At 33.8% G+C, this 11,898-nt stretch overlaps 1 long non-coding RNA gene across 1 annotated transcript; it reads right to left on the bottom strand.

Moving 5' to 3' along the window:
• Positions 1 to 1,094: 1,094 nt before the first annotated feature.
• On the bottom strand, positions 1,095 to 5,519 carry LOC142636522 (uncharacterized). The gene is made up of 7 exons (XR_012844354.1): positions 5,446 to 5,519; positions 5,056 to 5,083; positions 3,281 to 3,370; positions 3,177 to 3,202; positions 2,553 to 2,945; positions 1,853 to 1,910; positions 1,095 to 1,383 (listed from the first exon to the last, which is right to left on the bottom strand). It is a non-coding gene; the product is annotated as an uncharacterized LOC142636522 (long non-coding RNA).
• Between the last annotated feature and the right edge of the window lie 6,379 nt (positions 5,520 to 11,898).

The raw sequence follows: 11,898 nt of genomic DNA, 5'->3' as shown, positions 1-11,898 counted from the left end.
AGCCCAGATAGCTATTGTGAGCACCCTGGCTGTAAATGGAAAACAAACTAAAAAGATGTTCCCTGTTTGTTTTTGGTTAGTAAGCTAATGTAGTGCCTGAACAAGGAATTTTGAAATGGATTTTTACTTAAAGTTCTTATTTGGGAATTTCTAATGTTCATTTACTTTCTTTGGGTTAACAAGAGAGTAATACAAAAAAAAAAAAATCCATGGATTTTTCAAACATTCAAATCCAAAGCCTAAAATCCATGCACCCTTGAAAAAATTATAATTTAAATTGTGGTGGGCCCATGTGTGAGGTAGTTGGCTAATTTGTGAAATTTGTTGTGTGCCTAGCTTTATTGAATTTCTCCATGCTATACAAAATAAATAAGACCATCCAATTTCTACGGAACAACAAAATATGCCCAAACAATGCCTCCAAACAGTAAAGTTGAGATATCATACCATGTTAGCCTTAAGAAGAGCAGTATACATTGTTTCAAGTTCAGATCTGCAGGCATCAAACTCTTCAATCTTCTTCCATTTCTTTTTTAAAGAATCTTCAGCTTCTTTCCTCTCTGTACATAGTTTATTCAGACGCTGTACTTCAACCATCAGTGTGTTCAAGCTAGTCCTCAACCAACTGCACAAACAAAGAAGCATAATATGAAGCAGCCCAACTAAAACCACTCAATAAATCAAAAAACAACAGTCCTCCCCCCATTGACATTCCCTCCATTCTTTGCATATAAAATTTGAAATAATTTCCAGCCCATCAAAAACTTAATAAAAATTGAAACTTGAAAGCCAAAAAGGGTACTTATTATATTATTACCTCACATCTTGCATACTTTCTGTATTTAGTTCACAAAATAAATTTAATGTGAGCTACAATGGTTCTTTTACACATCAAGTGCCGTTTGATTGGATTTAACTAAGGTGTAGAAAGTTGGGTAAAGGCAATTCATCAAGACAATATTCAACAATCAAGAAATGCACCTCAAGGTAATGTGCAACAAATGAGCATCAAGAATTGGTCTTTTCACACGTAGCAAGTGAATCAAGATACAATATTTTACCATGTTTTACAGCGTTAAGGTTTGAGTAAAAAAAATTCCACATCCAAGAATCAATCTCTTGTAGTCGGTTCCATCTTTCTTGTTGTTCTTCTCCTGTATTTCCAACATCAAGAACAACGGCCCCTGATGAAGGCAAAGAATCTTTTATAGTCTCAGTCAGGCTTAAATTATCTACATCAGATACTGGAGAAAAACTGTCCTCTCTGACCATATCGAGCTCAGATTGATCAGACTGTGTCAATGTCTGGTTCCAGTACTCTTTACTATTTTATCTCCAAAGATTCAATAAGGATACCCTCCCACTTACCTCTGTCATCCAAAACTGACAACAAGGCACACAAATCTATAGCTACAGTTGAATAATTAAAATCAATAGATTGTGTGGAAATTGAAATACTATGTGATTAATGTAAAGACACTTATTTTGTGCACTACTTATAAACCTGTCAACAACAGAGTAAGTTGATGATGAAACCACAATTGTTAAACCCAAATCCAATTTGAAAAGATGAAGATATGGTAAGAAGAAAGAATAATGTCCCTAAATCATCATGTTTCATTTTGGTTTCACCAAATATCATAAGTAACGTAGAAACATCTTTCTCAAGTAGAAATATCATAAGTGTAGGGCATGACATATCATAACGTAGTAACGTAGAAATATCATAAGTAAAGTCAAAAGTTCACGTGAAAATTAGTAAAGACAGTGTAATGAGAGTGGCCAGGGTAAAAAAAAAGTGTAGGGCATGACAACTTTCAGAAAATGGCAAGTAAAAATCTTTCTCAAGTACCTTAATCCTTTTGCCTGATTTTGGTTGTCTCGGAAAGATGGATGAGATTTTTTAGGATCTAAACAAGCAAAGACATTATGAGCAAAATGTTATTATAGAACCAAATAGTGCAAGGAAAATTAAGATAGTGTGAGAGAGAATGGGAGAATAAAATAAAATCTAACATGGTAATGAATGCCCTAAAGGCTGCTATATCCAGTCTCCCATTACCTTCTATAACATTTCATTGTTAGGTAACTAATTTGTTAGAAAATTTCAAAAGAAAACAAAACCCCATACATAGGAAGTATAAACACACCCTTAAATAACATCCAAGCACCAATGTTTGTGGAAAGTGGATGTAAATATCAAGGAAAGAAAGATAATAAATTTAACCACCCCCACAAGGAAGGCATTTGAGGAAAAGCAATGAAGTTCCCCTAACACATTTCAGAAGGAACCAACAAACACCTAAAGACAAATCATATTATAAAGCCAAATTGATTCCCCTACTCACTAGAACTGCAAATCCAAATTGTACATCCTAGTTAATGGTGCATTTATCCTGTAGATAAAGATTTCACATGTTATCAGATTATGAAGCAGTAGACCACAGCCAAATCATATCATTACTTCAACACATTAAACTTTCAGCAATATATTATTGTAGTGCTAAATGATCTCAACAAGCCCAGCAAAAAAAATCGAAAAAAAAAATTACCTGAAGAATGTCCAAGCAAATATTTCCATAGACATCCACATTGGGAAGGAAGCAGCTGGTTTCGAACTTGACCTTCAGGGGCTTAAATGGATAGTCATTTGAAAATGAAAAACCCACCTCTTACTTTTTAAATAACAACAACTATTCTAGTAGTCTCTCATTTTAATTCATGCCTGGGATTCCATAAAAGGCCATAGATAAACTGGGGCTCTATCTGTATCATATGCTATACAAGGATCTTATGAGAATTGGGCAGTTCCTTAGCAAGGCCTAAGCTTTGTGGCTCTTGGTTCTGCATAGATTTTTTTCAGGCCTTTGGCTCACTGGGGTCACATGGAGCCCTTGGGCCTTCTCAGTTTATCTAGTCTATCCAGTTCAACTATCCCTAAAAAACTGCCAACAATATCAACAAAATTATAAGGTAAAATAAGACATGTTTTAACATTAATTTTTCAAAAAGAAAAGAAGCAGCAAATAATTGTCAACCAAATCTGCAATGCCCTCCAAAAGCAAGATAGTTCATTCTAATAAATCACTATTGAGATGTGGCATCACAAAATCACAATTTACCAAAGAATGGATATTTCTTAAGTGAAAGCAATATAAACAAGACAATATGAATACCTGTTGCATATCAAATCCACAATTATCTGCAAAACACAGGAGGAACATCACTATTTCCAATTAACATCAATTAATTAGACTATTAGACAGAAGGAATAGTCTACCAAGAAAATGTAGGACCAAACGCATCAAGCAAACCCTTCAACACTTGTTTGCCCCAAACGCATCATAATTTGGTACATTTGAACCAGATGCTTCCATATCAGTAACCCCTCACAGCAAAAGAGGGGACAAAACAATTTAAAACCAGGATTTTATAATGTAAAAATCCAGAAGGCAAAATTATGCTTTGATACATTATGTTTGAACTGGTAGTAAACTTGCACTAAAACATAAACCACAGTTGAAATGTTCACATAGAAGCTCTAAATAGAAAAAGTAATATTAAAAAAAAAAAACAACAAAACAAAAGCTGCGTCAATAACTCACACACAAAGCTAACTGCTCAAAGCAACAGACAACATGGTGACCTTTCTTTCACTTTGATATAATCTTGATTTTTATCAAGTAACAAATAGAAAAATATAGAATGATCCAAAGGGCATATATTCATGTGGACTGGAAATAGGAGCCTAAAATAATGAAATGAAAGAAAGTAACCAAAGATTGGACAGTGAACAATAACAACAACAAAAAATAAAAACATAGCCTTAAGATTCTTATGTACAAATTTTCAAATCCTCACTTTTCACCAAATAAGTTATAAATCCTATACAGACACAGACACAATCCAAAAATTTCAGAGTCAGCTATAAATCCTAAACAACCTAATCAGGGCTGGCCACACGTATTCAAATTTATCATTGCGCTTCATTTTTGCATTTATTTCATTTAAGTAATCAAGCATTGTAAATGAACCTTAGCAGAAAGCAACCAATTAGGTCTAAAAGAAACATTGACAGCAAAGAGCACATAATTTTTTTATTTTTAAGAAAAAAAATTCAAATATTGGGTTATAAAAGAAACATTATGATGAGGGACGAAGACGCTGACCATCCCTGGACGATCATCACCTCGGCAGCCGTCCAGGAGTTATCCTCAGAACAAGGGTAACGGGCAAGGCCGTCCTGAGGATGATGGCGAAGCTCCATCCCTCGTCCATGGGATGCGCACAGCTTATCCCGGGAGGGCTCGTCCACATAAAGACTTGTGGACGAGGATGCTATTGAGATTATCAGGCACACTCAACGAAGGAATTCCAGGACGAGGATATCATACTTAGGAAAATCTCCGAATATAATATGATAATCCCTTATCCTACGCATAACTGTCATATATCCGTTGTGAAATATAAATGTAACTCCTAAACGGTTATGGCAGTTACATTTAATCCTTTTGCCTCCTCGAATCTAGGGGAGGTTCCAGTATTCAATAACCGTTTATGAGAACGCTATATAAACACTGATTCTGACAAAACAAAGGTACGTGAAACTTACTCCAAAAAAGTTGGAACTTCAAGAATAATAGAGAGAACAACTAACTTTGCCATCGGAGGGTTTTTGGCCGGCAGCCCCGGTCGCCTTTTGATTCGCTTTTCTTTTTCTTTAGGCCGCAGAGGGAGCAAGTGGTTCTTTCAAGTCCAAAGCATCCAGCCCACTGATCTTTTTTATATCATCACATTATAAAAATGAACATATTTGCACTAAAACCCAAACTGCAAATGAGAAGCAAAATGTGGCAAAACAAGGAATAAAGTTAATACAATAGTTATCAAATCCAAACTACCTAATCTTCACTCACAGGAATCAAATTGTGAGTTCAAAGATAGCGTTTGGTTGCACAAATTTTTTTTTTGAAAAACCTTACGTTCTTTCCCAACAACAAAAGAAAAACCCATCTCAATTATAGAAAAATTTAGGTTAAGTCACTAGGTTCTTACCATTAAGGCCATCAAGTCAGATTGCAACCTGTTTCATAAGACAATAACGAAGGAAACAGCATTAGAAACCCTACAAACCCCATAAAAATAAAATAAAAAGGCAATTCAAACATCCAAGTTTTCAAAATCTAAATTCTCTGAGATTCAAAAATAAACAAAAAGCCAATACCCTCAAAAACCCCATTTAGCTTTCTAAGCAACCCTTTTACAAACAAACTCAGAAACAAAAACCCAATAACCCATAACAAATGGACAAACCCAGACCCCAAAATAACCCATTAATCCTCTAAGAAACCTTTCAACAAACAGCTTGCCCACATACATTCAATAATCATCAACATATAATTGGAAAAAAAAAAAAACCCAAATTCTTGACAAACCCAAATAAACCTTTTGAGAACAGACTGAGTACCAACGGTCAGGAGGGTTTGGTCGCCATATGTATAGATGCACCGGTGAAGAAGAAAGAGAAGAAGCAGCGGAGGAAGAAAGAAAGAGAAAAGAAAGAAAGAAAGAAAGAAAGAGATGAAAGGAGAAAAGGAAAAAGAGCCGTTGGGTGTTGTGCTCGGCTATGACGTTTAAATAACTAGTGCAGGGGCTTAGCTGGGCTGGGCTTTGTTTTTTTGAATTTTCAATAAAGGGGTCCTATATAAAAATAAAAAAAATAAAAAAAAAATAAAAAATAAAAAAAACTAATGGGCCGGATAGTATAACCCAGCCCAACCGTCTCCTTTCTACTGTTTGGTTATGGGTTTGTATAAAAGTTTAGACATGCTTAGTATAAATGTTATTCCTATTGTTTACACTTGGTTATAATTTCATTTTATCATCTCGCTTCTTTTATCACCGTTAGTCTCATTATATAATTTAGCTTTAGGCCACCATGCCATTAAATTTACCACTTATTTAAATTGATGTAAAGAATTCGGTTAATAATTCGAGTGATGATGGGTTATTTAATTTGTACTATAAGTTAATAATGATGACGGGGTTGTTTAGACCCCAAAAACACAGGTTAATTAATTTTTTGTGGTCAAGTTGTTAAGTACACCAATTATGCAAGCCTTTTAGTCAAGTAGTAGAACTTTGAAGTACTAGTTGAAACTTTAAAAAACCTTTGGTCATTATCAGTGAGCAGTTGGTTAAACTTTAAAAAGCCTTTGGTCGTTATTAGTTGCTCAAATTATTAATTTTTTAAATGTCAAGTACCACCAAAGATTTCTTTCAAATTTATTAATTTTTATAGTACACCTATAAATGGCAACACAAATTCTTTCCCCCCTGTATTTAAGACTACGGTTATAAAAGGCTATGCTTTTTGTTGTTGTTATTTATCTGACTGTTGGATCATGTTAAATTTTAGACCATCTTGTAGGTCGTATTTTTCCCTTCGAAACGATAGTTTATAGGCCAAAATTAGAGTTAAAATGGATAGGATATCTCAAAAATATACCGAAAACCCAATTAAAATCTTCACTATTTTTCAAAGAAAAACTGGCAATTTTTTACCCAACTTCGCACAATAAACTGTACCGATTGGGCAAGAACTGGAAGGAGTGGGCTGAACCATCTTGAAGAACAAGGCCTTGGCTAATTTTCACCAAAAGGGCTCGATGATATCTGCTTTGGATTGGAAGATATGAAATTATCAAAAAAAAACGTTCTTAATTTTTTAGTTTTGCATCACCTTCCTTCTGAGCGTGATATCTCGACAATCGTAATCCAAATCAAACGAGGATAGGACTGTTGGAAACTAGACATTCAAAGATTTTCATGCATATAAAATTTAAAGAAAACAGAACTCGGAAAGGCCGCCAAACAGCCGCGTGAATATCGGGCCAGAAATCAGAAAAAGACGAAAAAATGGCTGATGAAGTGGCAAAAGTAGGAGACTAGCATTGGTGTATCCTGATACACTAATGCTAGCCCCCCATTTTCCACCTTCCCCTATAAATTACCCCCCATTTTTGAGAGAGAAAAAAAATGTATATATATATATATAGAGAGAGAGAGAGAGTTTTAGGGAGAAAAATAGTGGAAACAAATAGAGAAATAGAGAAGAAAAGTGAGGGAAATTTTAAAAAAAAATTTTAAAAAAAAGGAATGAGGAAATTCTATAAAAAAAAAAAAGCCTTAGAAAATCAAAAAAAAAAAATCTCTCTCCTCTCTCTCTCTAGGAAACCCTCTACACAAAAAAGACTTATCATTTTTTTTTGTAAGCTTTGTGGGTAAGGCTATAGGGATGGGTTAGTTCCTTAATAACTAAACCCATCCCACCCCTTTTATTATATTGTAATAATCATTTCCATATATATAAAATCATTTCTTTTTTGCTTGTTGTTCATAGTTGCTTTATTTTTACTATGTCACTGTACTTATTGTGTATATATCTATCTCTTTATTTCAATGTTCATATTATCGTTGTTGGTTTATATTATTGTGTTGGTATCCCTACATGGGTATTAGACAATCTTCTAGGCTATGTATGGGAAGTACCCTTAGGGGGAAGAAATCTCATCTTACCTATTTATTATTGTTTTTTAATTTCATGTCATCCCGTGTACTTTCAATTAATTCTCATCCCATTCTATTTTATGTCATCCCATTTACTTTCAAGCAATCCCCATCCCTTTTTTATTTTATTGTCATTCCATTTAATTTCTTGCACATCCCCTCTCCCCCTTTATTTTATTGCACTCATATATATATAGGATATATATATATAGACACCTAAAAAAAAGATTTTACATCTTCACTCTTGAATGGTTTTTAAATCTCCGTTAGAGCACAATATGAGTATGTCTCATAAGAATGACGATGGCTTAGAACTCCCATTTCTTTATGTTGAAGAGTCCATAAAGCTTGAAAGAGATTAAAATCCGTTTACGAGAGAGAAAAAAAAAATCAATACTTCAAGCTCTTTACTTTTATGTCATTTAAATTCCAAACTCTTTACTTTTATGTCAATTAAATTTCAAACTCATTATTTTCCTTGCAATTTATTTTTGTTGTTCGTCTACATTCCTCGTCAATAACTATCTTTAAAAAAAAAAAAAAAATCTATTTTCAAAAAATATATATATAAATCAAAATCTGTTTTTTTAAGGGAAACCCGAAACCTTAAAAAAAAAAAAGTGATAACACAAATGTTTTCAAAAACGTTTTTCCAATCTGTTTTCAAAAAGGCTTTTTTTAATAAATGTTTTCAAAAGTGCCTTTCAAAATGTGTCAAGAATATTTTTTTTTATCAAAAAAACGTTTAGAAAAAAAGGGGGAATGATTCTTGATACATGTTTTCTTTGTTATTCCTAAGGAAGCCGAAAGAAATGTTTTCCAAGATAAATATGATTTACCACGTTGGAGTTTTCTTTAAAAAATATGTTTTTTTTCCTCTTCCAGCACCTTGAGTACTGGTTTTTCCCTTTCCAACCAATGCACCTTTATATTTATTTGACTCCAAACGAGATTCGGCTTCTCCAGATTCATTAGAATTTATTGAAAGAGCTGTTTTGGTGGGGAGGAAGATTGAGAACCACTACAAGGCCGCTGGCTTAACTACTGTGCAGGAGGTTGACCTCTACTTTGAACAGGACCTTTCTGAACAGAATGGAGTTGTGTTGAAGAAGAAACTCTATTGACTTGATTATGAGATGGGCCCTGTTGATAATTCATTTGTCCTAGGATAGAAAAACCCCTTCCCTGAGCCATAAGTGGAAGAGATTGTGTAGGATTGACTAATGAGGATCCAGAAAGTGGCATTTGCATATTAGACAAAGGCTTCCCAGCACCAGTGTTGATGGAATCATCAATGTAAAGATTGTCCATGCCAACAGATTCAGCTATATTCTTCCCCTGCAGCAATGAATTGGTTTGTTGGACAGAAGAACCGTCATCCATCACAGTTGGGTGAAGATCTCTGTAGGAACTACCTGAGTTCGAGCTTGAGAACACTTGTCTCCTCTTAGGAACAGGATCAGATTCCACATTTGAGGTGGACGAGAAAGCTCTAGCAGAGTTAGTGTAAGAAGTACTCTAAGAGGCTACCCAGATCTGAAACATCAGCAAACAGTAAATTTTAAGCCTAACCTGTTGAACATAGGGGAATTTTTTTACTGAAAGCCATTAAGCTCAAAGTTTAATTTCACTGTCTGTTTTCAGTTTGAGGTGCCTGACTTCTGTTTCTATAGGCAGGTTCATAGCGTCTGGGCCCTCTCACCCTCACACCCTTAGGTGCCTGGATCTGATTATTATTTTTAAATGCTTTAGACCTATTCCCTCTTAAAAACCCTCCATCAATACTCGACTTTTACCACAGCCTCGATAATGACCCTTGGAATTCTCTGACCCTAAAATCATCATATCATATATTGTATATGTTGATTCCTACAATATAGTATATGATATGTCAATTTGTCAAAAAGAGTTGGAATTTGTCAATTTGTCATGTAATTACTGCTATAATTATTGCTTCTTTGTGTATTATTGTTATTTCCTTTTATGCATGTTTTGATCTCATGTTGGATCGATAAAGAGTTGCAATTGTCAATTAACCATCTTCTATTTCATTTATTGTTAAATAAATTTCTTTTTCGTTTGTTACTGCCTGATTAGCGATTACTAAACCAAAAAAAAAAAAAATCAGAGAACAGAGTCAGTATTAGGCAGACTTCCCAATAATGACAATCCTCCCACCATCATCATGTCAGAATCGCTACCTGTAAGTTTCTCTCTTCATTTTTCAATTTGATCATTAAATATGATCATAATTTGATATTTTATTTGGAGTGGTTTTGATTTAGGTCTTTTCAGTTTGTGCATTAAATATGATCAAGTTATTTTATATTTGTTTGGATTGGTTTCAGTTTAGGTCTTTGTGTCTCTCTCACCAATGGCTGCCATATTTTTAAAGAAGAAAAGGAAGAATGGAGTCTTCAATTGAGATAATGAACCTGTTAAGAATGTTACACTATTTAGACATAGAAGAAAAACAAAGATTGAAAGAGAGATAAATCTCAGGGCAGCCACCATCGTCATAAAGCTGGAACTATTACTGGTAAAGGTTTTTTTTATTCTTTTTAAAATAATGTGGTAACTATGATTTATGTTTGGGTGTTTGGTACTATAGGTTCGATTTAGGCATTTGGGCTAGATTTGATTTTGATTAAGTTTATTGGATTAGATTTGGTTTATGGTTAGGGTATTTGTGTTGCTTTGGTTTGGTTTGGTTTTGGATTTTCAAGTTAAAATTGTTTTGGGTAATTTTTCAATCGCATAGAGAGCAGAGTATTTTTGATCTTTTCAATTTCTTTTATGCTTCTTGAATGAGTATTCCTGGCGAAGAGTTTCGAATCGTTCCACTCAGCGTTTATTTATTTAACTCTCTCTTGGATTCAATTGTAAATTTCATTTGTCATTGATTAATTTCTACGTTGCTGGATATTGCTTATGAGTTATTCTTTTACACATTTCTTATATGAGTTATTCTGCTATTTTTTCTATTCGTTTATAGGACTTCTTCTAGATGTTCTTTACATATATCTTATTTGAATTTTCTTCAACAATATATTCCCAAGGCCATAACATAATTTTTTCCCTTCTTCAAATATTGTTTCTACCAGTAGTTTAACTTTTCCCACAATTGCTTTTCCTATTCAAATACTGTTACTTTGATTGCATGGTTAATTGATGGGGTTATGCTCCTCCTTTGGATGCTTTCCTTTGGCGTATATAACCTTTGGCTTTCTATTTGTTTTCTAATTTATTTTGTGGTTTTTTTTAATGTTTAACTGAAATGTCTTTCGTTAATGTTTCCTTTACCTTTCTGCTTTCTCTATTTCTTATTGTGTTGATTATAGGGTTTAATCAAGATCATCAAAATTCCTTGAGAGAGAGAGAGAGAGAGAGAGAGAGAGAGAGAGAGAGAGAGAGAGAGAGAAATCTAAGGAAATTTACCACTGTCAAACCAGTGCCACCCTGTTTTACAACTTAAAGCCACCATCTTAACTTTCAAAATATTATTATTAAAGTTTTAAATTTTATTTCCAAATTTACTGCTAACATATGGCTTTGGTTTTGAATTGGATGCAAAATATAATTAAGGCTTTGGTCATTAATTTCCTTTGAAGCACTATTTGTGTGTGATTTGTTTGGAGGAAAACAAGGGGTTGGTTATTAATTTGAGTATGAGTGTGGGTTTATTTTTGCAAATCTGAATGTATATGTCAATTGCAAATATGATTGCATTTTATCTTTGAGAAAATTATTGTTGATGAGAAATGGTGATTTTAAAGAGTTGGGAGTTTGGTCCTGCCAAACTAAAGAACCAAAAAGATACAGTTACATGGTACTATACTTAACCTCCATCTCTCTCTCTCTCTCTCCCTCTCTCTCTCTCTCTCTCTCTCTCTCTCTCAAATATCTCTCTATAATTTCATTCATTTTGTGCTTTTCAATATTAAAGTTTTGTTCATCTTCTTATGCAAAAACTAATAACAAAAGCCCTTCATTCCAGGTTGATATGAAAGGTTTGGATGGAATACTAGGAGCTAGCTATGTTGGGATAGAAATCATTCTATAATTATGATGCTCCTAAAGCTAAGAAGCCAATAACCGGGACAACCAACTATTTGCAAAGGTGGTGATGTTGATGTTGTAGATAGAGGAAAAGGAAGGTTATAAGAAGCCTATATATGAGATAAAGAAAGGGTATTTCTTTTTCCATTGTTAGAGCAATCACATCAATGAGTGTAAAATAGAAAAATGTGTAAAATTTACACAGTTTTGCACAAAAATGACCCACATTAATCCATATATAATCGTGTAAAATTATAGGTTTGCTATATA

This window comes from Castanea sativa, chromosome 5 (genome assembly GCF_040712315.1).
Source record: "Castanea sativa cultivar Marrone di Chiusa Pesio chromosome 5, ASM4071231v1".
Classification (NCBI taxonomy): Eukaryota; Viridiplantae; Streptophyta; class Magnoliopsida; order Fagales; family Fagaceae; genus Castanea; species Castanea sativa.
The sequence above is the reverse complement of the archived record's forward strand: the minus strand, read 5'-3'. Positions and strand labels throughout refer to the sequence as shown.